Source organism: Triturus cristatus, chromosome 6, assembly GCF_964204655.1.
Source record: "Triturus cristatus chromosome 6, aTriCri1.1, whole genome shotgun sequence".
Lineage (NCBI taxonomy): Eukaryota > Metazoa > Chordata > Amphibia > Caudata > Salamandridae > Triturus > Triturus cristatus.
This window is the reverse complement of record NC_140589.1, coordinates 1448417533-1448440881: the sequence shown is the minus strand read 5'-3', so window position 1 is coordinate 1448440881 and position 23349 is coordinate 1448417533.

Here is a 23349-nt window from a genome sequence, read left to right as displayed (position 1 = left end):
AAGAATACAGGTCTCAGGAATAAATCCACTTTCCTCTTTCGAATCAAGTTCCCTCACAGGTACTTACTTTTGAAAAGGCAGTTAATGCGCAAGTCAACAAGATCTGTGCCAACGAAGGCAGACAATTTCAGAACCTCAATAAAAACGAAAGACTAGCGATGCAAAATCTAGCTTCAGATGAAACTATCACAATCAAACCCGCTGATAAAGGGGGAGCGATTGTGATTATGGATACCACAGCTTATCGCACAGAATGTCTCAGACAACTAGGAGACACTCGTTTTTACAAACAGTTGAATGAAGATCCAACAAAGAGGCTAGAATTAGAGATCAAGATAGCTGTAGAGGAAGCATACACTAATGGGTGGATAACGTCTCATGAATCCACTTTTTTGATTAAGTCTCATCCAGTTGTACCTTACTTTTACACGCTCCCTAAGGTGCACAAAGAGCAGAGGCCTCCTCCTGGTCGTCCCATCATCTCGGGACTGGGGTCTCTGTTGGAACCACTTTCCACTTTTGTGGATTATTTTTTAAGACCTTTGGTAGTGGAGATGCCCACTTATTTGAAGGACACGAAAGATGTTCTTCTCTTAGTTGAGAATATTGACTTCGATACAGAAAGGGATTTCCTCGTCTCTTTTGACGTAGAATCTCTTTATACGTGTATCCCTCAGGATGAGACTCTAGCTGCCATTGAGTTATTACTACGAGAGAAAGCACCGGATTCCATTACTCCTGTTTCATTCATTTTCAACTGTGCCAGGTTAGCTATGAAGGAGAATTTTTTCAAGTTTGAAGATCAATTTTTCCTGCATGTGTCTGGAACTTCAATGGGGAGCGTTTTCGCTCCCAGTCTAGCTAATATTTATGTGCACGTTTTGAGCAGGAACATATCTTCAACACCAATAATCCATACAAAGATCATATCCATCTATGGAGATGGGATATTGATGATGTGTTGGTGATTTGGAGAGGCAATCTTCCGTCTATTATGGAATTCAAAGAGTGGCTCAATGGTAGGAATGCTTACTTGAAGTTTACTTGCGAATACAGTAAGACCAGTTTACCATTCTTGGATATCATGATTTCTCCTTTATCAGGGGGCTTGAGCACTGAGCTCTTTAAGAAACCCATGGCCAAGAACTCCCTTTTGGCTTACGACAGCTTCCATCCACAAGCTCTGAAGGCTAATTTACCCTTTGGGCAGTTTTTGCGAGTCATAAGGAATTGTTCTACCATGGTTAAATACAAGGAGCATGCTGAAAATTTGTCGCTTCAACTCGAAACCAGGCGATATCCGAAAAGACTTATTGAGTAATCTATGAAACGTGCTGCCAATAACAATAGGGCCGCACTATTAGAGCCTACCTTTTCTAAGGAATCTTCTGAGAGGATTACCTGTGTCAACACATTTTGTAGCTTTTCACACAAGAATAAGAAAAGCATTTTGTCAAATTGGAAGATCCTGAATATCGGCACGACACCATTACCCCACCCACTTTTCGCTTTTAAGCGCAGTTCCAACATTAAGGATCGGTTAGTACACACCCGTCCACGTAACAAGAGGGAGGACACACAGGGGACTTTATGGGATTTACCCCCGATGCGAGGTCACTTTCCCTGTGGCTCCTGTTCAGTCTGTGCTCAGACGACCCGTACATCTGAGGTTGAGATTGGTTCCTCCAGGCCATGGGTACTTTCGACTCACACTAATTGTAACAGTGAGAATTTGATTTACATGATTATATGCCCTTGTTCCCTCCGTTATGTAGGGATGACCACACGTAAGGTCAAGACCCGCATTTTGGAGCACAATAGCACAATCAGATGTAAAAAAAACGCACAACAAGGTTGACCAATCATTTTCTGACAGTCCCACATGTTATGTTATGTTATGTTATGTTAGGTGCCATTTGTAAAGCGCACTAACGCCGAAGCTTCCTGGCGCTGCTAGACAGGGAAGGAGAAAACGGAATACAGAGCAACCTAACATAGGGGTGGGAAGAGATGGGTCTTTAAGAGTTTTCTGAATGAAAGAAGAGAGAGGGAAGATTTGATAGACAGAGGGAGGGAGTTCCAAAAAGTGGGGGCCAAATGAGAGAAGCGGCGACCACCAAATTTCTTGGTTTTGTTTTTAGGGATAATTAGTAAGTCATTGCGGGCAGAACGAAGATTGCGTGTGGGGCGGTAGGGTCGTATGAGGGAGTTGAGAAACCCTGGACTGGGGCAGTGAAGACATTTAAAGGTGAGACATGCCACCTTAAAGGCGACCCTTTGACACATGGCCCACAAGACCTCAGTTCGGTAGTTTTGGAGAAACCCTTTATTCCCAGACACATCGTCGATATATCCTCCTTTCTATTCAGGCGTGAACAGTGGTGGGTACACAAACTTAAGACAGACCTGGTGGGTTTGAATGACGATATTCCATGGGTTTCTTTATAATCTATCCCTGTAAGATATATATGGTTTTGGTCCATGTTGTAGACCATTCCAATATCCAGGATAACACCTGACTGCTTGATGAGGCAACAACCTACCTCTGGGGGTTATGTGCTGTTGGAGCTTTTTGAGACTTGCTCGATGAGGCAATAACCTGCCTCTAAGTGTTATGTGCTGTTGGAGCATTCTGAGACTATTTTTTAATTATTATAGAGGACCTGACTGGTATGTGAGCCCAAGATCTGAATTGAGATCTTTGTTGGTTAACTCTAAGATCATAGAGAGACATTTGGTGCTCTATCTATCTCCATTGTTGTGTTTTCCTCTATTTATATATTTCTTTCTTTCTGCAGCCTTGTGCCAGAACTGACACATCTTTTCTGGTCATGTACGAAAGATTTGTGCGATGCGCCACTACCATGGTGCATGCTTAGGTTGTGTTACACTGTTGTCAATGATAACTCGAGATGCTATGTTCCATCTGCCTCGGTGGCCTCTGGGTACGATGGTTTGTGTTTAATAGCCTCGACGTTGTCTTTCAGCTTATTTACGAGAGGTGGTCACATTTCCATCTGCGCATGCTCATTGCTAAGACGTGCTGTCGGTGCATCTGGGCGCATGCGCAATTGAGTTGTGTCACCTTTGTGGTGCATGCGCGTTGAAGCTTTGGTCTGAAATACGATACAACTATTTCCAATTAACGAGATCTTGTCCAGTATATAAGTACTAGAAGTCACGGGACACACACCTCCGGTTACAGGCTCATTTCAAGCCCAGAGTACCGACGGAGAGGTGAGTGTCCCCGTAGCGAGTGTCTGATTGCTTAGTTACTGAGAAGATTCTCTGATACCGATGTTTTCTAATGAGAAATGGGGCTTTCGGCTCCTATTTTTGCTGCGAGTGAGCAATAAGGTTAGCCGGCTTTGCTCTGGGTAAGACCTCTTTGTGTGCGTGTGTTTTCATGTACACGCGCTGAGACTTTAGGTTTTGCTCTAAGCGGTTGGTGAAACAGCCTCAATCTTTTATTGATATGGTACATGTTGCCATTATACATAACTACTTTGAGTGATTTTTCAAATATCTAGCAAACTGGTGACTCTGTTGAGTTGGACAACAATCTCGAGCCAGCATTCACGTACATTCATCGTTTAATATTGCTTACGCATGGATACGTTAAACTACAAGTTGGATTTACTGTGCTTTTATTCTTGTATTCTTGGCCTCCCCCCCCCCTTTCTTATACTACCCACCACATTAGGTCCACAATAGGAACAATGTTTTTCCGGTACCTTCATGTAGATGAATCCAATAATGGTTTTTACATCGTTTTTTTAGAGTGGTGCCCCATCCTGAGCTGTTGCCAGGTTGAGGTGAAATGGTTACCCAGCGAATGGCGGGTAAGCCTTGTTTTCAATTTGTAGTAGTACTTTCAGTATTTAGACCTTTGGCATTTGATAACATGATGTGTATATTATGTTTTGTATTGTCCATTTTCTCCTATGTAGGTAATGGTTTTTAGAAGAACAGACAAACTGCTTCAAGTTCCTGTTCACGTATCCTTTTTTGTTGATATCACTTGCACTTCTATGCAGCAGCACCATTAATAGGTCCTGATGAAAGCGCTGCCCACAATGGGGCTTTAAGCTGAAACATGTCGACCACTATTCTCCACCTCACCGAAGCAGTTTAAATTCATACTACTGGTGCACTGTTTTTTAATCCCAGTAGGGAATGTACTAGAATAAAGTTTCCGATTTACACTCTCTAACTAGTTTTAGTTGCACTTCCTGCACAGTTATATATATTTTTTGTGCTGCGTCCTACTCATATCTACCTAGCTCATCATTTGTGGATTTAGTTGATTCCACCTATATTTGAAAGAAACATCCCTGAGCTCCTTCTTCGTAGAGAGGAGGTTGTAGCCCCCGGAGGAACTAGGTTTTTCCTCTGGGAGGAGATTCCCAAATGATGAAGCATGTCACCTATGGTGAGTGAGGGAAATCGTCCTATAAAGGGATATGCCCACAGTTTTATACTGTGAGGTTTAGTCATTGGTCTATTTCTGAGAGGTCGATACAATCTGAATAGCACTTGCACACATTTTTTATAATAGTTAGTTCACTGACCCCAAGATTTCACACTGTGGTTTGATGTATCTGTCCCCCCATGGAGCATGCTGCAATGTCAGTGAGTGTGAGTTCCTGTCCTAGATATCTGAGCTTGTTGTGTTTGTGTTTGAGTTTGCAGTGTTCACAGGAGGGCATTGGCCTGCTACAGCAGGGCCAAGTGTCAGCTACCTTGTCAGTACTTTGCCAGTCCCTGTGCACTGAGCATGGTGCATGGTTATGTACCTGGGCCATATGGGCTGAGGGCAATGGTGTCTGTTTCTGAGTTGTACAATATGTTTAGTGATCCCCACCCTCCCAGCATCCCGGACATCCAGTCTTGGGTTTGTGGTTTGTGTAGGCTGGGACATGGCATGGCCTTGCTTTGTGAATGGGGCATACACATGTTAGTGGCATGAGCTTTATTTTTGAGTGTGGTTGCGTCCGGTGAGGGCTTGCGGGTAGGTGAGTGCATTTGTTGTAGTTGGGGTGTGGATGCCATTACCCCCATGTTACATAAGTTGTTTGTGTACTCACCAGGCTCGGCAACTCCTTCGACTCCGTGTACTCCCACCGGCAGAAGCAGGGCCATCACCTTCTCCTCCCAGGGATGGTAATGTACCGGTCTGTGGGGCAGCCCACCTCAAGTGATGTTACTCTGGGCATAGTCCTCGTTCATTGTGCGCTTGACTGCCCTCCGCAGATCATACCACCTGGCTTGGCATTCATTCCTGGCAACAGCATTCACCCGATCGACGATCCTCTGCCACAGGCGTGATTTTTCGGCTATGCTGGTCTGTCTGACCAATGTTCCAAAGAGCTGTGGCTCGACTCTGATGACTTCGTTGACAAGGATGTCCAGCTCCTCCCTTGTGAACTTTGGATTCTTGTCTGTGGGCATGGTGTGGGGTGTGGGTGTGGATGGTTGTGGGTGTGGAGGTGTGAATGTGTAGGTGTGTGTGTGAATGTGTAGCGGGGGTATGTGTGAAGGAGGTTGATGAGGTTGTGTGAAGGTGTGTAAGTTAAGGTGTATGGGTGCAGTTGTTTGTGTGTGGTGTCTGTCAGCAGTGGGTCTGTTGCAAAGGCTCATGGTTTGTGAGTGTGGGCCCTTTTTATTGGTCCATTTGTGGGTGTGGCTGGGTTTGAAATTTTGGTGGGTGTGTTATAAGAGGTGGTTGTGAGTTTGGGCCTCTGTTTGCCTGTTTGGATGGGCCAGGTCAGTCTTTTAGATGTTTTTTCTACTGTAGACGTGTTTTGTGGTGTTTTGCGAGTCGAATTGACCCTCCTTTTGCTGTTTTACAGTGTCATGGTTCTGTACGAGTCGTTTTAGCGTATGTAAGGTGCGTACATACGCGATGTTGTTGTACAGTGCTCACATATGCAACGTAGTTGTACAGTTCGTACATACGCGATGCTAGGGTACGGTGGTGGGGTACGGTGCGCCCAAGTACGGGGCTGGGGTACGGTGGTGGGGTATGGTGCCTCCAAGTCCGGGCATGGGGTACGGCGCTGGGGTACAGTGCGTCCAAGTATGGGGCTGGGGTACAGTGGTGGGGTACGGTGCGTACAAGTATGGGGCTTGTGTACGGTGGTGGGGTATGGTGCATACATGCATGGGGCTGGGGTACGGCGCTGGGGTACGGGGCTGGGGTAGGGCGCTGGGGTACGGTGCGTACAAGTCCGGGCATGGGGTACGGCGCTGGGGTACGGTGCGTCCAAGTACGGGGCTGGGGTACAGGGGTGGGGTATGGTGCGTACAAGTAAGGGGCTGGGGTACGGTGGTGGGGTACGGTGTGTACATGTACGGGGCAGGTGTAGGGCGCTGGGGTATGGTGTGTCCAAGTCTGGGCATGGGGTACGGTGCGTCCAAGTATGGGGCTGAGGTACGGTGGTGCGGTACGGTGCGTACAAGTAAGGGGCTGGGGTACGGTGGTGGGGTATGGTGCGTACATGTATGGGCTGGGGTACGGCACTGGGGTACAGGGCTGGGGTAGGGCACTGGGGTACGGTGCGTACAAGTAAGGGGCTGGGGTACGGTGGTGGGGTAGGGTGCGTACATGTACGGGGCTGGGGTACGGTGGTGGGGTACGGTGCATACATGTACAGGGCTGGGGTAGAGTGCGGACATGGGGGGGGTACGGTGCTGACATATGGGGGGAGGGGAGGGCTGTACAAGTTTACCCAGATACGAGTGGTACGGCGTTCGCTCCGTACGGGGCATTTTCCATGCGCTTGTGTTTTCGGAAGGGCGATACGGATCATACTTGCGCGCTCGGACTTCACTTTTATGATTTGTATGTAAAACTGTCCGGGGACGTCTCGTAGACTTTTCCCAAAGCTATTAGTATGTATTTTTCACGTACGAATCGTACTTCACCGGTGGGACGGCACTTGTACGATTCGTACGTAAAAAAATACGGATACGAGCCGTACTGTAATTTTTTTTTAACGGATCGGAATCGGCACCTTTATATATTAATTACATATAACAAAAATGTAGAACTATTATCTATAAAAAATATATAAATTTATAAAAATATATTTTTTAACATAAATGTATTTATTTTATTTCCTACCCTATAACACCACACCAATAAATAAATCCTTCAACATTTTTATTTTTATTTATTTCCACAATTAACATAATTATCAATGATTTTAAAAATTGCTATTAATAAAAATAATTAATAAAACATTGACTGAATATGCATTCTTCAGCACTGTAATATGCACAATACACACCTAAAATGAACTACGCAATTACCATATTTAATTACTAATTCTTTAATCTTAATTAATTAACAGCTAGTTATTAATTCATCAATTAAAAATACATTATTTCCGACCCTTCCCACCATTTTCACCTATAAACACCACAATACATAACTAAAATAAAAACACAATTAACATAAATAATTACCAATTCATTATTTAAAATTAATTACCAACTAATTATTAATTTATCAATTAAAAACGAAATTACTTCCCACCCTTTCCACCATTTTCACCTATAAACAGCACAACACACACATACAAATAATTACAAAATTAACATATTTAATTGCCAATTAATTAATTAAAATTAATTAACAACTAATTATTTCATAATTGATAAAAAATTCATGTACACATTCAACACTATCACATCTCAATTCAACAATTATTAATAAATAAAAATTATTCTATAAATTTACTATAATTAAATTTCTTACCACCGTATTCCACTATAAACTCACAACCCGCTACAGTACTAAAAACGCAAAATTCAAATAAAAAAAAATAATTACTACTCAAAATATTCAATACATTTTATATAAATAAATTACTTCTCACCCTATTCCCCTATAAACCCACAACCCGCTATGGAACTAAAAACGCAAAATAAAAACAAAATATTCTAATAACTATGAAAAATAATCAATAAATCTTATATAATGAAATGACTTCCCACCCTATTCCCCTATAAACCCTCAACCCGCTACGGAACAAAAAAGGCAAAATAAAAACAAAATATACTAATAACTACTGAAAATATTCAATAAATCTTATATAATTAAATTACTTCCCACCCTATTCCCCTATAAACCCACAACCCGCTACAGAACTAAAAATGCAAAATTCGAACATTTTTTTTAATAACTACTAACATTTTAACACATATAATAAAAATACAAACAATTCTTATACAAAAAATACATGTATCACACGTATATAAAATATAAAACTATATACTAACAAATAAACTAACTAAATATGTCTGTGTTCCATAGAAAAATGATGGAATCAGCTTTGCTTCCATTGCAGCAAGAATTAACAACACTGTTGGACTGTGTAAGTTTACATACACCTTTTTGAGTATGTGTTGTAGGAATGCAACTTTAATCTTCACTGCATTTAAGTAGTGTTGGGTTACTGGCTGGCTTCCGACAGGCGCTAGTCGGAAATCCACCATAATCCCGTGTGGACGACATTCCCCCCGTCGGGATAAAGATGTTGGTTTCCAACAGGCTTTCCATGTTGGGCTTTCTGACATGGAAAGTGTGATATAGGAAAATACGGAGTCCATCTGTACATGTAGGTTACTTCTTTATTAGTAGCTTGGTTCCAGCATAGGTGGTCAGGATGGTAGGAGAAGATAGATGATACAAAGATAGCCCCACCAGGAGCAAGCTCCTTACAGCTCAGCCTGAGTTAACCAACTGACACTCTAACCCAGAGAGGCACACAGGCATTCTATGATGTCATGGAACATTCTAGAAGAGCAGTACAGTGGAGAACAGTAGACAAGTAATTTACTACACATCCTCCTTCCTTAGGGAACAACAGCAGAAGTAAAGATGAAGACAAGTAAGATACCTCCAATATATCATTAACACGAAAGTGCAACAATGACATAACAAAAGGTGTATTACGTGAGGTATCAAGAATTTCACTGTAAGAAAAACATTAAAATTGCAAGTAACACCACTACACGCCCCATCCCCCTCCCTCAGAGAAAACAAAGCATAGTGGTCACCCACCCAACCTCCCCATAAGCGGGTACACCACAGGGTAGACACCCTGTTAAACAAAGGTGGGTGCAAACACTAACCCTTGGGAGAAAACAACATCCCCAATAGAGAGGTACAATAGGGGTTAGATACAATCTAGATAACAAGAAGAGTGCCACCTCAACAACAAAGATACTCCCAAGAGGAAACGCTCTGTAAAGAAACACGAGGTCCCTTGGTAGAAAGCATGCTGACACTTAAAAAGGTCTAAACACTAGAGGAAAGCTTCCCACTCAAAGTTGTACAAACGTGAAACCCTTGGCCACGAATTCCACGCAGGTAGACTTCGACCAGAGCATAGTGTCAACATGAAAGGAAGACCCAAGATAACGTTAGGAACCAACCAAAAAAACTTCACCAAGGAACACGACAGGGTACTAACCCATGAAAATAAAACAACATCCCCTAGATAGGGTACACCAAAGGGTACACACACCCTAGAAAACTGAAAAACGAAATTAGAGGCATTGATTACCCCCACAACCTCCCCAAAGAGATGGGTACACTACGAGTTAAACACTTTAGAAAACAACACGACTTCCCCTAGGTAGGGTACACCACAGGGTACACACCCCGGAAACAACACAACCTCCACTAGAAATAGAGAACAACGCAGGGTACCAACCTTGAAAAAAAAATAACACAAAAAACTACCACCTCCCCTAAATAGGGTACACCACAGGGCACTCACCCTGGAAAACAAAAGCTACAACCTCCCCTAAATAGGGTACATCAGCGCAACAACTGACCTCCCCATGGCAGGGTACAACCTCCCTGTACCAGGGTACACCGTAGGGTATACGTCACCCAAAAAACAAAACTTGAATTGGAGCACAGACTGCTCCCTCAACCTCCCCATGTCTGGGTACAACGCCCCCAAGACCTCCCCATAAATGGGTACACACTGCTCTTGTAAACTGAGAAGGGAGCGCCATACAACTGTTACAGACCCTAAAATCAAAACATGACCGTAAAAACACTCACACTAATATTGGACATGCATTAAGATGACAAGTATTAAAATAAAAGGAAAATTCGTAAACTCTGGTGAGCGATCTCTCACCCGAAGTCCTCTCATGAAGCTCGATATGGTTGTTCGCATCAAAAGCGATGTAGCGCAGAGACTCCCTCATGGTTAATGTTCAGTGTCCTTCAAAAGACATAACAGGCAGTTGCCGTGGTTCCTGAAGTAAGTGCTGCTTCCAGGGCAATCAGCGCAACAATATGAAATTGCAAAGAAGACGGCAAAGTTCTCTGACGCTGTTTGAACTTGAACAAAACGCGGTTGGCAAGACATGTAGAAGACTGGAGACTGCAAGGAAATCCAGTGTACAATGACAGTCACAAAACGGCGGCGCGCACGGTAACGCCGCGCCGGATGGCTCTCAGCCCGTTCAAGCTGCAAAGCGTCACAACACAGCTCTGAGAAGCGTAGAGCCAAGCACAAGATGGTGGCATGCTTCGTGACACCGCGCCAGGAGGTTAACAGCAACAGCGTGCGGCAAAGCGTTCACCGGACAGTAAGGGCAGACGTCACAGAAGATGGCTGGAGGCAACACGAGACAGGTAGGGCCGTGCGCGTGGAGAGTATGCGCGCGGTGGGGGGCTCGTGTGCAGTCTAAATGGCACGGTTAAACTGCCATGTTTAGATAACTGCATGAGCATCCAAACCTGGAAAGTAAAATGCCTCCACTCACCGTAAAACACGCGGCCACAATCACCGCCCTTCCTAACCTGTGCATCGGTTGGCCAGAGGTGCCGCCTCTCACAATGTCTGTCATTAATTTTATCAAATTAACCAAAGTTGAAGTTGACACGGTCCAAGCCAGATGACACACAGGACCATGACACTCAAATTGTGCGCTACACACCTTTGATGTGGTGGAAGGAAAAATACACCAACACTGCTGCTGCCACAGCACGACGCTTCTCGCGTAGATCGAGGGCCCACACAAAATAGGGAACACAGAAGGATGGGCAACCCACTTGTTGGGGAGACCATTGATAGTAGGAGTCTTACAGTAGACAGATGGGTGAGAGCAGACTCACCGGTGATGAGGTGTCAAACGCCCAGGCTTCAGGCAGTCCAGATGGTACAGGACACTGGTGGGGCTGGCCAGGGCGTTACCTTTGAGTTTCAATTGACGTTTTGAAATTCCTTAAAGTCTTTAGTTCCTTGTCCTTTAGTTCCTCAGTTGCCCTTACTCCTTACTCCTTGTGTAGGTTCAAGATCGTCGCCAAAATGTGGTAAAGGAAAACACGGAGTCCATCTGTACATGTAGGTTACTTCTTTATTAGTAGCTTGGTTCCAGCATAGGTGGTCAGGATGGTAGGAGAAGATAGATGATACAAAGATAGCCCCACCAGGAGCAAGCTCCTTACAGCTCAGCCTGAGTTAACCAACTGACACTCTAACCCAGAGAGGCACACAGGCATTCTATGATGTCATGGAACATTCTAGCAGAGCAGTACAGTGGAGAACAGTAGACAAGTAATTTACTACAGAAAGCCTGTTGGAAAGTGACTTTGGGGGCCCCTAGCAGGGCCCCCTTCTCCCAGCAGCCTCCAGTTGGGGGCCGAGGGGGCACCTATGGTGACCCCCTCTAAATTCTTGCACCGTGTGGCAGGCAAATCACGGTGCCTGCCACATGGTGCAGGGATTTACACAAACTCCCATTTCTCTATGGGAGCTTCTGTTGCAGGCAGTGCACAAGCTCCCATAGAGAAATGGGAGTTTGCGACCGCACCATACGGTGTTCAGAACCGCCGACCTATGGTTGGTCGGTTGTCACACCAACACGGTGTCAGTCAGAGGCAACTCCGACCGACATTGTAATAGGGGTCATAGTGCGTCACTTATTCCATAAGTACAAATACTTAGGCTCAGCACCTGTTCTTCAGGCTGGCCCTGCACCCCACACTCCCCATGACTCTGTTAGTGTAATTCCAGGGGAGTTTTTTCTGTGTCGATGAGCAAATAATCCTATGGGAATTAAAATGGAAAATTTCACTTTTGGACCCAAGAGCCCTCTTTTTTTGTTGGCACCTCCTTAACAAATTAGCCCAAACCTTGCAATGAATAACTTAAAGTGCGGATTTATCTAACGATGCCAAAGTAATTAGGAAAAGAAAACATTCATTTCCTATGGAAACTCTGACCTAACCACAATTGCTGCCGGTGTAATGCATTAATTTTACTTTAAACTGTTTAATTAAGGAAACGTATGCAAATGAGCAAAAGGCATAAATCATTCCAATACATTACCAGGAATAGATCGTTTTAGTAACTTATTTTTATTGATTTTGTTTTTTTTAATAAAGGAATATAAACATTTGTCAACATGTTTTGTGTACAGGATTGGTGCATGACCTAGGTCTTACTGTGTGGCAGATCTTCGCTGTGTAATAACTATCGCCCCGAGGTTCTATAACTAGAAAAACAATGCTGCCATTTATCTATGTTCTTTCTGTGACCTACCAATTGGGTGTTTTGACAGGGGAGTGAGAGGAAGGGACAAGGCTCAAAGGACTCAGGCAGTGCCCTACTGATGTCGGCCATAAGGTGCTGGCCAGTGAGGGGTGGCGTGATCCCGCCGGGGTGGGCATGCCTGCTTAGCACCCGGGTCTTCATCTAAGAGCCCCAGAGTGTTGTGACAAAGGCATACAATATCTCCATATTGCCCCTATCTTTTATCCACCCTGATTCCTAATTTTTTTCTGGATTGCCTCCTACTGTTCCATGTGTTCAGGGCTACCACGCCCTTTAAACTTCTTTCGGTTCATGGAGGTCAGCTCTATGTCGGCCCATTTTGACACCAACCAGTCGCAGGCTGGTCTGCACCTTCCACCCCATGGCTATACAACATTTGGCTAATACCAGTGCCAGGCAGAGAAATATGTAGCCCATTTTATTTTTGAGGTTTATGGAAAAGGCCCAGAAAGCAATAGTTGAGGTCAACTAATGCCACCCTCTCTAGGATGTTTTCTAAATGAAGTTTGACTTTGACCCAGAACTGTAGAACTACAATGCAAATCCACACCATGTAGATGAAGTCTGCATCATGCATATGGCAGTGTCTGTCAGCTGTGTGAAATATTAGGCCTATTCTCTTGGGCGTAAGGTATGCTCTTTTTAGGAAAAGAAACTGCTGCAATTTAAAGCCTGTGTTTCTGGATACCTCTCTTTGGGTGTTGTGTGGCCCGCTCCGAACCCCTGTCTGGGAGGTCCGTCCTCAGGTATTGGGTCCATCTTGCTTGAAAGATCCCTATTGAGGTCTTCCTATAAGACACTATATAGCCATGTAATTGCTATTTGTACTGTGACAATTTCCAGAATGGCTTGTAGGGTATGTGTGCGGACAGATTCCTCGACGATAGTGCTCTGCCATTGCTTGAGTACTGCCCTGATCAATGCCCCAAAGGCAAGGAAGAGTCCCACGGCAATCCACACGTGTCCTTGACCTCATGGAATGTACTCAGCTTATCAGAGTTGTTTATGTCACCTACTTCTCCTATTCTTTGTGACTCCCAGGTCCATATGTCGTTGTCTGTACCGCTCAGCAGGACTCTAATAGGGAAGTTGGGGAAGTAGGTGAAGCCAAATTTGTATTTCTGGGTATAAGTGTACCAAAGCTGCAGGAATACAGTGCCCACTGCCAATCAGGAGTACCTCGAGAACTGCATCCGGCGACCATCCACCCCATCTCCATTGTGTCTCAGGCAGGGGCACCTCCGCTAATCCTGGCAGGATCTATGCAGCTGAGCGACCATCTGTTAATGGGTGAATTTGAGGGCTCGTCCGGGCAATAGACAGCTGGACTTTTGCAAGGGATACCCTCTGCCTTCCTATGGCCCAGATCAGCTGCAACAGCTATACACCCAATTCTTTATAGTGGCTGGAGGATAAAAAGTATGGGAGGTTTGCATCGAAGTAAAGCAGGCACAGAAGCATCACTATTTTGGTGCGCATCACCCTCCCCATAATGATCAGTGGTAATCTCAACCAGAAGCCCACTTGCTGGCTAAGTCCCATCAACACCCCACCCACATTGGCATCTATTAGGTCTTGTTTCTCATGGTGCACTCGATTCCCCAGGTTGCGGAAAGTACCTGGTTTCCAGCGGATCCCCAATGCCAAGAGTTTGGCTGCCAGAACCCGGGACACAGGCATGTCTTGCTACAGTTCGGTTGGCAACCCAGACATGTCACCAGCTGCTCCAAACTGGCAATGGTGGAATGAGTGCTCCAGTGCGGTCCCCAGATATATGAGGACATCATCTGTGTACAGCGGTATAACATATGTGCTGCCCTTTACTGCAAACCCACCATTCTTCCTGTCCCTGTGGAAGCAGGCTGCTAGAGGTTCCATGCCCAGCAGAAACAACAGGGAGGACAGCAAACATCCCTGTGTATTGCGAGCGGGGTAGATATGGCCCTACTGGTTTTTACTTTCACCGCCAGGTTATTGTTGAGAATTTTGATCCACCATATCCATCTCCCGCCCAGCCTCACTGCCTGGAGAATACTGACTAGATAAGCTCAACTGATGGTGTTCAATGCTTTCCTGAGGTCTGCTGACAGTATGGTCAGTTCGTTGCTGTGAGTATGTTGCCAGCAATGGATAGTTCATGCATTTTGGACATTGTATTTTTATGTGCAGCTGTTTGTGTTCAAAAACACTCTTACATGGTGTAGCATGCTAAGCATGTAATTAACCACTTTAGCGTCCCACATAATAAACATACAAAATTCAGCTGAAATCCAACCCTTGTTATGGTGAGAGGGTTTTTTTTTCTAAACTGATATTCCTAAATTCGTTAACAACTTAAGGTTGCGTTTTTTTCATAATACTGCGTATTTTGCACTAGTTTTTTTTATTTCAAATGTGAAACAAGTAAAACCAGATCATTTTCCAAGTTAAAGGATTGTTTAAACCAACTGCTCCCTCTCCCTGCTGGGTATTCCCACCCATAATCCATTTTTGATGGGACATGCGCACTGCCAGAGGCTGGGAAGATCTGTGCCCCCTCTGCATTCAATCCTAGTATATGAAATCGAGAGGTATTAATAAACCCAGACCTGCACCCTTGGTCCTGACTGAATCACAGTGGTTGTCACAATATCCTGGAGACAAAAGGGAGAATGCAGTCGAGAAAAGTTGAAGCAAATTCAAACAATCACAAGCTTAAAGGCCTCCTTCTTTCCATGACACGATGTGAAACCTTTTTGCCTGTCAGTAATAAATCAAGGAATTTATGGCGCTGCAATGTTTACACGCTAATTAAAAAATCATAAAGCGAGTCTTTTTCACGTTGTTAAAGAACCCCGGCGACTGCTACTGAAACAAGAGGTTAATGAGTAACTTCTAATGATCTGACTGGCAGCTCAGAGGTTACGGGCTTATTCAGCCACTAGGAAGCAAATAAGATAACAAGAGAGAGTGTGATATTGTCAGGTGCGCCCCAGATGCTGGGCGAAAATTTGAAATTTCCCAAACTGCGAAACGTTACTGTGGTACTCCTGAAATATTTCTCAATTAATACATTTACTGGCTTTTAATGTATACTTTTAAAGTTACATTCTAGATATATTTCGGGCAGACGGGTTGCTCTTGGGAAAAAAGAAAAAGAAAGATTTGCCTTTAAACGCATTTGTCTCTCTCCTGATTTCTGCTAAGTACGCATATAGGGGCACATTATCAAGAAACGGCGTTAAAATTATCGCGGCAGAAGCGGCGATAATGAGCTTGTTAATATGCCCTTGAGAATTCCCTTAGAAGAACATGGGCATCTATTGGAATTCTCTGCGCCATATTATCAAGCCCATTATTGCCACTTTAGCAGCAGTTTTCTGCCGCTAGAGCAGCGATAATTTTAACGCCGTGCTTGATAATATGCCCCGTAATGCTGTGGAAGCCACAGCGGGTAGATCAATGAACAACAATGTGAAAACAAATGCATTAAATAAATAAGTGACACTGAGCTAGAAAGATCACATAAGCATCTGGTTCAGATTTAATAATAATGCTTTGCCCCGGATTTGTGTTGCTTTTGTGATGCAACCCAGCACAAAGTGTTAGTGTGGGATTTACTATTCAACCCAAATCTGGATTTACATTGGAAGTATCCCAAAGTAACGCATAGTTGATTTACGTTACTTTGTGTCAAGATGGCGTTTCATGAGTGCTGCACGGGTATTCCCATGCAATCATTGATGTTTTTTGAGCAAATCCCTTTCTAAAAATATTGGTAGATAAGGATTTCGGTCTTTTCTTACCCTTAGCATCATCCTCCACCCTAGTACCGGATGTAACTGTGTTGTGTGTATTACATCTCCACTCCACATTTTCTGTTAAGCATCCCATCTAGCTTCTGCATAATTGTCCCTAGTTCTTCTATGCCTCCCTTAGTATTTCTCTTTCTATTTTTGATGAGCAAAATGCTCCTAGGTATTTCAAAGCCTCAATAACAGTGGCTCTCACAGGATATTTCATTTGTTACATTCTTCTCCTTAAAGTTTCTAAAATCATCACATTAAATATGCCATAATGGGGGGAACTGAATGTCTCATCTTTTTCTGTAAGTTTATGCCAAAATTCGAGCCACAGTAATGGATGTAATCCTTTATCCATCATGACAATGTGTTCTGGCGAACCCTCTGGTGGTGCTTCTACCTTTGCTTTGACATGTATGGTCTCATCTTTCAATCAATCAATCAATCAATCAGAGATTTATAGCATGCACTACTCACCCATGAGGGTCTCAGGGCGCTGAGGGGGGGTGGGTGCCGGCAGCTCAGTGGTCATCCGAAGAGCCAGGTCTTGAGGTTCTTTCTGAATAGGGCTTCGTCTGATGCTGAGGGGGAGTTCGTTCCAGGTTTTGGCTGCGATGTAGGAGAAGGATCTGACACCCGTTCTGGCCCTGTGGAGGTGGGGGACCGTGGCTAGGGCTAGGTCGGCGGAGCGGAGGTTTCTCCTGGGGGTGTGGAAGGAGATCCTTTTGTTGTGTTATTGGGGTCCAGTGTTATGGAGGACTTTGTAGGAGTTATTCTTTTTTAAATGGGGAGCCAGTGGGGGTCGCGGAGGTGCTGGGTGATGTTGTTATGTCATGGGATGCTGAGGACGAGTCTGGCTGCGGCGTTCTGGGTGGTCTGTAATTTACAAAGTAGTGTTTTGTTGATTTCGGCGTAGAGCGCGTTTCCATAGTACAGTCTGCTGGTGATGAGTGCATGGGTGATGGTCTTCATGGAGTCGGGGGGATCCATTTGAAGGTCTTGCAGAGTATGCGGAGGATGTTGAAGCATGTGGAGGACACGGCGTTGATCTGGCTGTTCATGGTGAGTGAGGAGTCGAGAATGATGCTGAGGTTGCAGGTGTGGTCCATAGGGGTGGATGGGTTTCCGAGGGCAGGGGACCACCAGGTGTTGTCCCATGCAGAGGGGCTTGACCCGAGGATGAGGACTTCCGTTTTCTCTGAGTTGAGCTTCAGGCAGTTGCTGCTCATCCAGGAAGCGATGTCCTTCATTCCTTCTTGGAAACTGTGCCTGGTGATATCGGGTTCCTTGGTGAGGGAGAGGATGAGCTGGGTGTCCTTGGCATATTATACTATGCTAAGTCCGTGTTTTCTGACAATGGTTACGAGGCAGTCATATAGATGCTGAAGAGAGTGGGGCTGAGGGAGGATACTTGGGGTACTCCATATCTGATCTCTGTGGGTTCGGAGAGGAAGGGCGGGAGTCTTATTCTTTGTGTTCTGCCTGAGATAAAAAATTGAATCCAGGCTAAGGCAGTTCCCCAGATACCAGCGTTGTGGAGTCTGACGGTTAGTGAGCGGTGGGAGACGGTGTCGAAGGCTGCTGAGAGGTCTAGTAGTATGAGGGCTGCAGTGTGGCCTTGATCAGGGAGGGTGCGGATGTCATCAGTGGCGGCTATGAGGGCGGTCTCGGCTCTGTAGTTGCTGCAAAATACAGATTGAGAGGAGTTGAGGATGTTGTTGGTTTCTATGAAGTGCGTTAGCTGGGTGTTGATGACTTTCTTGATGACTTAGGTGGCGAAGGGGAGAAGAGAGATGAGTCTGTAGTTCTTGAGGTCAGTTGGGTCTGCTGAGGGCTTCTTGAGGAGGGATTTGACTTCGGCGTGTTTCCTGTCATCGGGGAACATGGCTGTTTCGAGGGCGAAGTTGATTGTCCGTCGTAGTTCTGGTGCGATAGCACTGTCGGCCCTGTGGAAGATAAGCGGCGGGCAGGGGTCAGTGGGTGCTTCGGAATGGATGCTTTTCATAGCCTTTGCGGTATCTTCTGTGGTGACAGGGGTCCAGGCGAGGAGGGTTGGCTGGGTGGTGTCATTGGTGGAGGGTGTAGGGTCGGTGCCATGGTCTTGTTCGTCGAATAGGCAAAAAAGGCAAAGACAGATAAACAAAACAGAAAAAGACAGAATAAACACCAAACAGAAAAAGACAGAAAAAGGTTGACAGAGCGGACCAGCAGAAGAGCAGACTCTTCCACTGGACCACCAGGAATGTGACGCAGGCACCGGGTGGAGGAGGGCCTCGAACACCTACCTGGGTCACCAGAAGGCGCTGGGGGCAGTGCCTTAAGGATGGAGCTGCGCGAGAGGAGAGCAGTTACCCTGACCAGGAGGTCAGAGGTCTTGCTCACCTTGTCACGCAGCGGCAACCATTAAGTAGGGGTTGGGGGGAGGGAGAGCAGCTGGGAGGTGGGATACGGTAGCAGGAGCGAGCTGGGGGGAGGGGCTGCAGGAGCAGCAGCAGTGGAAAGAAGGCAAAAGGCAAGGAAAAAACAGAGGCAAACAAAGAAATAGGCAAAAAAGGCAAAGACAGAAAAACAACAGAGAAAAAGACAGAATAAACAGCAAACAGAAAAAGACAGAAAAATGCTGACAGAGCGGATCAGCAGAAGAGCAGCCTCTTGCACAGAGACCACCAGGAAAGACGTGCAGGCAGGAGCCTGCGGGTGGAGAGTCTGGAACACCTACCTGGGTCAGCCAGAAAGCCCTACGGGCAGAGCCTTAAGGACAGAGCTGCGTGAGGGGAGAGCAGTTACCCTGACCAGGAGGTCAGAGGTCTTCCTCCTCTTTCTTTACGAATCTCTGCATTTACTTGAAAAATTTCATTTTTATTCAATTCTTTATTCACAAATGATTTGCGTAAATCCATAAAATTTCATTCTCCCACAGTTCACCTGTTCAGCAACCTTAGCCAATGACAGTGCGACTCTTATGATGTAGTCAACCAATCCCAGCACGGCTTTCCATGAACCGACCAATCACAGTTCGGCACACTGTTAATCTCACTGCTCATAGCAGCTCACCCTCCTTCACAATCTTTTCCTACATGTTTTTCTATAAGCAAAATGACAATACAATGCAAGCAACTAATAAAACTGTCTGCTCCACTAAAGGCTCTTCCATCTTTCAAGGTAACTCAACTTTTCTATACTCTTTCAATTTAAATGAAACTTTGAGCAGTGGGATTCCATTCTTAATTGATATAGTTATTTCCTGTGCACCAAAAATCAATTATACCAACCATTTACCATTAACACACAAAGTGAACTCTTATTAAAGTCTCACGACCAACACTACAAAACAGCAGACAACGTACTCAGTGTCTTCTACACTGAAACAACCCATAGGTAAATATCTCAAGATCTTAGGCACGACGGACCCATTTAAAACTTCAACTTTGCGCAAAGCGCAACAATTATACATCGACTTTAACCATGTGGACCATAACCACTTCCCTATGCTCAACAACACAAAGCCATTTCAAAAACAGCAATCTTAAGCAAAAGCGAAAGCAACGCGCATCCCTATTAATACTCACACTCCTTTGCTGCTACACGTTGACTCTATCCAGAGCGATACTTCATCAGCACTCTATCAATCCCTCTTTTGCCGAACCAAAGCATGTGGACTCTTTGATCCGGGGAAAAGGGCTATTTTGGCACCCTAAAATCTCACTTCACTTGGAAGAACCATAGCTCTGCTACCAAAGTTTTGGTGCAGTGCAAGCGTGGTAAAATATTATTGTACGCTTCCTATTCTAACCATACAGGGCCCTTTACGATTAGACAATCTGCAGCATTTCCATTTACCACAAAGGCAATGATCCTCTGATGAATCCTTCTCCACCCATAGGAGGGGTGGAAATTAGGGTAACCAAAACACCACCTTAGCTGTCCAATGAGGACCATCAATTGACAGCTACCTTACAAATTTAGATCAGATGTAGGTATACCACTCTCAATACCATGCTGTAGAAATAAAGAATGGCAAAGGGAAGACCCAACCTCCTGATTAAGTTAAGTCAGACTAGAATTATCCAGACCAAAAGCTCTGCAGCAGCAGCACAGAACAAAAGAAAGAATACCTGATGTTCTGTCAGAGCTCACTGATTCTCCCAACAACACATTAACATCGTTTGTAAAATAGCACAGTTTAAATGGAAGAACCAGCAAGACTCAATAATAGACTCAGACAGAGTAAGATTAATTTGGTTATTGTATTAAAAATTCTAAATCCATAGCAATAAGCAATCTTTTGAGAATGTCAGTTAAGAATATCACGGCTTGCATTAAAGCACCAAACATGTAGGCAAGGCTGTGTCAGATGGTTATTAGAAAAAAAATCAGTTACAGAGTCCTACTAGCATTAAAGGCAGAAGCATAGTTAATTTGTCTAACAACTCAAATCCTATGAAGAAGGTGAAAGAGTTCATATTTAAAGTCCATTAGCATAGAACAAGGGAAACAAAAGAAAAATTAAATTAAAATGGTTCAGCATAAAGGGATGCAGTTCATCAGCTATGAACTGTAGCATCAGCAAGGCAGTCCATAAGTAAGAGAATAGCTCTTAAAAATCATCAAAAATCAATTAGCATAGCGTCCTCTTGCAAGGGGAAAAGAAAAAGTATGGTATTTGTCAAGAAGCAACAATCAATGGCGGTGTCTCTCCTTTGGGGATTCTTCTTTTAAAAAGTCTCTAACAAAGTTCCTGTGATGTAGCATCACACCACCATTGAAGGGCTGTCATATGCTCAGATTCACATAATGTCACCTAGGACACTTGCAACAGTGAGATGCTGTACCATGCTAGTCATGAGAAATTAATGGTTCGATAGTCCATATATGCCTAACACCGGTGAAAAAGAAATACAAAGTAACCATCTATAGCAACAGCTGAAATCCTGTTCCCCCAGGACAAATTCAGTGTGAATGTTAAAGAAACATTTAGGAATGTTGAAAGTTATACATGTACAGAACAAATAAAGCAACATTTCACTAGTTGTAAATGAACGAATTAACCATTTTATTAGGTCAGAGAAAAGGTCAGCATTTGAGAAAAAGCATTGATGAAAAAGGCTTCAAATTGGCATTACACATTTTAAATGAAATAAACTCCAAATCAATATCAAATGTAGTATAATAAATCATTTCAAATAGGGAATATGTAAAACTTTCACAAGAGATAATTACATGGAAATAGCTAAAGTTAGAAACGCCCTACTACCACAATTTCTCTCAATATTTGTAGGTATATCATTTTCTAAATTCAGACTACAAAATTTGATTTTCACTTTTTATAACTTGTCGAGTCTTTACTATTATTATGCAAAATTTTAAGATAGTACCTAGTTTCTACATATTTTTGCACTGACTTTTCTAAATGGTGCATTGTAACAGAAGGCATTAGAAACACTAGACCCGTTTATTAACAGCACATTTTAATCAATAAATGCTAATAAACATGTTCAGAAGAAATTCTCATTGGTGAAACTTATTTGTATGTCTTAGTACTTGGTTTGTATGTATGTTTTCTTCATCTTGCATTTTAAAGCACACTTTTACAGAGCTTCTATTACACAACTCTCAGTTTCATGTATAACTGTGTCTAACATGTGCAAAGTGCACCTTCAGCTTTTCGTGTCTTTAATCAGTAAATGTGTCCTGTATTATGATTTTCAAAATCTTGCATCATCAGTAATGCTATCAATTAATTACAAGCTGTGATGTGTGGGCAATGCTCTCTCTCCAGGTTGCATAAGGTGAAGTTTTTTCACGTTCAGCAGGATCACAAGGTTTTCACACATGTGTTATCATTTATGGTGCACTACTGAGTTTTCAATAAATTAACACAGATTACTTTTGCTATTTTAATTGCATGAATCCTCAGCGTGCTATGCAGCAGCGGCCACTGCAGGTAAGAGCGATGGGGCCAGGTGAGGGGGGATTTCGAGAGATGACCACGAGGGAAAATTAAATAAATAATTAATTTTCCCTTGTGGTTGTCTCTTGAAATCTTCCCTCACCTAGACCCACCGTTCTTAACTGCAGCGGTCGTGGCTGGTGCTATGCACACTTATTTAACATAATTTTCGGGAGTTGCATGCTGGGCATTTGAGTCACTGTGTTGCTGCATGTATGGTGTTAGTCAATGTTACATGAGTTACCACAAGCATGGCTCCTCTGTAATCACCATGGTGGATCACTTATGGCCCCCTCTTGACATTGTATCCTGTTTTCACTCTTGTGAAGTGGGCAATACTTTTTCATACCGGTTATCTCCCCACCTTTATATTGAATATAATGCTGCACAATAGCAATTTTTTCTCTTGAGTAAATGTTATTAATGGTGTTCTATTTATTCGCAGTTACCCCAATAAAGGGTGGACACTAGGGCTGGGTGACATACTCCATTCCGCCGGCAGAGTTTATAGAGTTTTGCCACTCCGTGCTCCACTTGTAGTGCAGAGTTTGGTAAAAAAAAAAAGTGGTGGAGTTTACCTGCTCCCACCTCCCACCCCTGCCTTCAGTGGGGCACCTGCTACCTGCTCAGGATTGATCTCTTTACAGTGAGTCTAGTTGTGTTCTGTCAGAGCATGTGCAGACATTTGAGTGGCCACATGAAGCAGGCTGCTGCGTGTCTGCACTTCATATGCTTGAAGCAGGCAGGCAGCTGACGCACCCCCTACACCGAAGACAGATCTGTCTGTGTCTGTCTCTGCCCGCATCGTGACCAGCTCCAACCCCCTTGGATGTTTTGGTCCAGATATGTGTTCTCGGCAAGTTAACTGCATGCCATAATCAGCAGACATAAACACTGTTTTGATTTTGATTAGCAACCCAAACTTTATGTGGCCTTTGGGTCCAGTACTGGTGGCTGTCCCAAACTATCCACTGCAGGAGGCTATATAATGATCTACATTAAAAAGGTTCCAAAAAACTCTCCTTTT